The sequence below is a fragment of the Panicum virgatum genome, chromosome 1N (assembly GCF_016808335.1).
Source record: "Panicum virgatum strain AP13 chromosome 1N, P.virgatum_v5, whole genome shotgun sequence".
NCBI classification, from domain to species: Eukaryota; Viridiplantae; Streptophyta; class Magnoliopsida; order Poales; family Poaceae; genus Panicum; species Panicum virgatum.
The window spans coordinates 25,279,923-25,284,071 of NC_053145.1; the positions used below are offsets into that span (position 1 = coordinate 25,279,923).

Below are 4,149 nucleotides of genomic sequence, written 5' to 3' on the forward strand. Positions count from 1 at the left end.
CCCCCAGGTCGCAGAGCGTGTGCTCATAGTACTGATCGAAGATTGAGCAGCTAATCATGGGGACCCCTAGATCTTCTTGAATTGCTGCTACCAGGCCATCCCAAGTGTCATTCTTTGGGGGGTTGTACCTGCCTGCATGGTTAGTGCGGGGAGTCTGTCGGGGAAGGTTGCCCCACCCGGTAGACACCATATTTGCAGTTTCAACAGGAGATTCGGGTTGCCCTAGAATCTTCCCGGACTCAGAAACAGGAACAGCAGCAGTGATTTGTGCCAATTGTGTTTCTATCATTTTGTTGAAACTTAGTTGGTTTTTAAGTGCAAAAGAAAGAGTTTCAACTTTAGCATTTATACTTTCCAAAATTTTATCATTGGCAGCAAGCTTTTTGTTTAAAGATTCATTGATTTTAACTTGGCCAAACTAGATCTCTCAAGGAAGGTTGGTTCGAATTGAAATTCGAATTGAAATTTGAGTTGAAAGTATTACCTCCTCCTTGGAATGGTGGGCGTGCTTGACCCCACCCCTGGCCTCCTTATGGACGGAACCTGGTGTTGTTGTTATTGATGTAGGCTGCGTCTTCTTGGGATTCGGGGCAGTCATTCCCCGAGTGTCCACTGTCATCACAAACCTCGCACGTTAAGTACGAGTTCATGGCATGGACGGGAACATGCATCTGTGGCCGGTTCCCTTCATCAAGTTTCTTCAGTAGGAGGTCCAGCTTGGCGGCAAGCATGTCTGTCTCCTTGAGAGTATGCATTCTGCCCTTGGTTCTGGGCTGGGAATGCTCCTCATTCCAGCCCTAGTTGGAGACCATCTTTTCAATCAAGGCCGTAGCCTTGGCAATTGTCAGGTCCGGATAGGCTCCTGCAGCAGCAACACCAAGATGGGCTCTGGATGTTGTCGTTAGCCCATTGTAGAAACTTTGGAGCATGAGCCACTCGTCCATCCCACGATGAGGACAGGCGAGCATGTATTCTTAAAGTCTCTCCCAAGCTTCTGGGATGGATACCATCCCCGTCTACTGGAAACTTGAAATTCTTCCACGCAGGGCATTTGTTTTGCCCAACGGGAAGAATTTGGCGAGGAACGCCATGGAACATTTGTCGCACATGCTGACGGCTTCCTTGTTCTGATAAAACCACTGTTTCGCCTTCCCTAAGAGGGAGAAGGGAAACAGGCGGAGCCTGATGGCGTCAGCCGTACCGCCCCATATGGTTGCGGTCTTACATAATTCCAGAAAGTTCTGGACATGGGCGTTGGCATCCTCATTTGGCTTGCCACAGAATGGGCTAGCCTGCACCATGTTTATGAGGCTGGACTTCAGCTCAAAGTTCATGCCCCCAACATCAATGTTGGGTCCAGTTGCCACATTGGTAGCTGAGGGGACGGAGAAGTCGCGGAAAGTCTTCTCAGCCATGGGTTTGGTGATTGTTGATGGTGCTTGAGAAGCTGTCTTGCTTGTCGACTGCGAGAGCGGAGGAGGGACGACGCGAGGTCGGACCCTTCTCACGAGCTTCTCGGGGATTTTAACGAAGTTTGTCGGCAAGAAGAAACCAGACATACACTACCCTATTTTCATCCAATTAGGAGAAAACAAAAAGATAAACACTTTAGCCTGTATAAGCAGTAGCTACCTCTTACTCACATTGCCATGTTTATGTGCTTGGTAAAATGTTTACACCTAGTAAGGGAGCCCCAATCCCCGTTCAAAGTAAGGGGCAAAAGCTACAATTTTGCCCATATTTTCATACGGACGATCTTGACCCAAGGCAGGACGCCAATGGATGACCGATTTCGCTAGTAACAACCACAGAAACAAGGGCCTCCAAGTCAGAGTTAGAGCACTTACTTGGTACCCATCCCTCGTGGCGGATCGGCTCCGCAGCCACATCCTTGTCCTTGCTTGACTTCTTGGGTGCCATTTGGAAATTGTTGACATTTCTTAGCGCAATCACTAGGAACGGGGGTGTCCCTAGCAACGGCGCCAGAAATGCCGTGTTGGTATGTCTTAATGTTTACAGAAAGATCCACAAGTGCACGGATATACCATTTTAGCATTTCACCCAGAAGTATTCAGGGTATCATTATTTATATTATCCCAAGGGATGGCGAGGTTGTGTAAAGATATTTACTATTTCCATAACCATGACTTTATGAAATAAGGTGCAGACTACTGATTATGCAGGGGTAGGTGATAAACAAAGGATAATCAGGGGTAATGTGACACACACAGAACAGCCAACTCTCATGAATAAGGAATAAACAAGCATACCTAAGGTTAGTGGGAGCATAGGCACAGATCCTAGTATACTATTCTCTTTAGCAGGTAAGTTATGTTAGCCCACATGCTTAGAACTGTAGGTGCTGTGAAATTAGGGACATCTGGGAGAATGACCCACACTGGAGAACATCTAGTCCCGTTTCATCTTTGCATGAACTCCTATACGATACCCAAACATCGGGGAGTACGCTAACCGAGAAGCAGCTTCCCAACGGACCGACAGGGCTGTCACCACCTGCGGTCTACCCCAGTCAAACCGTGGAGCACTGTCATATCCGAGGGATCCCATATACCCGGGCACCATGCCCGCATATGAGGTCACTACCCTAGCACCCCCGGGTCCCCCACCCTTCGGATGGATAGGTAAGATGCTAAGGCAAGCCAGAAAGCACAACGAACCGATATCCTTACCCAGATCATTTGGTCTAAGCAAGCAAGTAGTATAACTTGAAAAAGCATAGATCAAGGCTAAGCATGCTAAGAACATAGCAAGATAACCAAGAACGAACTCAAAATGAATAGCATAATGAAAGTCGGAATACAAAGCCGTACCAGAGGCCGAGGATTGCTCGCCGACCCTGAGGACGACTCGATTCGCTAAGGAAATGAAGTACTAACCTAGCTCCACTACCCTAAGGAGTACAAGTCACAAGAGAGTGTGAGAGAGAGGTCTTCTAGTGGTGTGTCTGGAGTGTGTGGAGGGAGGCCCCTTATATAGCTTGGATAGGTCAGTTCCCGCCAAAACTATACATGGAAACACTGAGAACCGCCTTCAGGAGGATCAGCGCCACCTTCCCGCCAAAGTGCACTTGGATGGTAGCCAGGGCAGGTTCGGCTGAACCAAGGGTTCGGCCGGCCCCACCTTGGCGCCCCTGGCCACCGTCTTTCTTCGTGTGGCTGCCTGGTGGGTCTTGATGTTGGTACGTCGGTGCCGGGGTCTAGTTGGTCGGTTTGGTCTGTCAGGTGGGCCTCTTTTGCATGTGTTACGCAAGACGCGATCTTTTGTGACTTTGTCTGCGTGTTCTTCGTGTTTTCTTCTTATTCCGGACTTGTGCTCCTGAAAACATAGATCTTTGAAAACAACTATGGATCTAGGTTAGTGATACAAATATGCGAGTAAGAGGTATGGTTTTCCTTCTTTTATCAGTATAGTTGACGGTCATATTTCGCACTTAATGACCGTCAACAGCCAGATAGATGTTGGCAGTCGATAACGATGGTTCTCACCACCAACGCTCTGCCTGATTTCATGAAATGTAGGCCCTAACCATGCCATAACTATTATTACTAATGAGTTCCACAAGTTTTTGTGTTTATTTGACCTCAGGGACAACATATCCAAATTTGACCCAAAACGGACGCTGTTTGAACCGGAAGGCCCGAATCTGGCCGACCGGCATACTTTCGGTGGAATCTTGGCACGAGACTTTACCAAAGTCACATAGAGGCAGAATCCAAGCCATCCCAATGGGCTAAATCAAGAAATGCACAACTTGGACCCGGAAGGCTTGGACCCATATCCAAAAGAGATGCCAACTTGGGCCATGGTCAAGTATGCACATACACCCTATCCAGGATTGATCCATGGCCAGAGAGGAGCGTGTCGGTGCAACGGAGGACCGAGAGGCCACTAAAGGCAGGCCGCCCGGCCCCAAGGAGGCCGCCCGGCCCAAGACAAAGTCGGTTGATCAAACCGCCTGAAGAACCAACACCTGGAGGAGATCAGGACCATCCCACGGAAAGGCATTCCACATGGAGGCAGGGCCAGGACGGCAGGCCTAGGCCAGGCTGCCAGGCCCCACTCCACAGCCTCTAGTGTCCAGCCTTTGCGTGAAGATCAAGCACCGCCTCCTCTGCTACGTACAACTGG

At 49.1% G+C, this 4,149-nt stretch overlaps 1 non-coding gene across 1 annotated transcript; it reads left to right on the forward strand.

Annotated features, from left to right (window-relative positions):
- Positions 1-942: 942 nt before the first annotated feature.
- LOC120657803 lies at positions 943-1,049 on the forward strand. The gene has a single exon (XR_005668339.1). It is a non-coding gene; the product is annotated as a small nucleolar RNA R71 (small nucleolar RNA).
- The last annotated feature ends 3,100 nt before the right edge of the window (positions 1,050-4,149 follow it).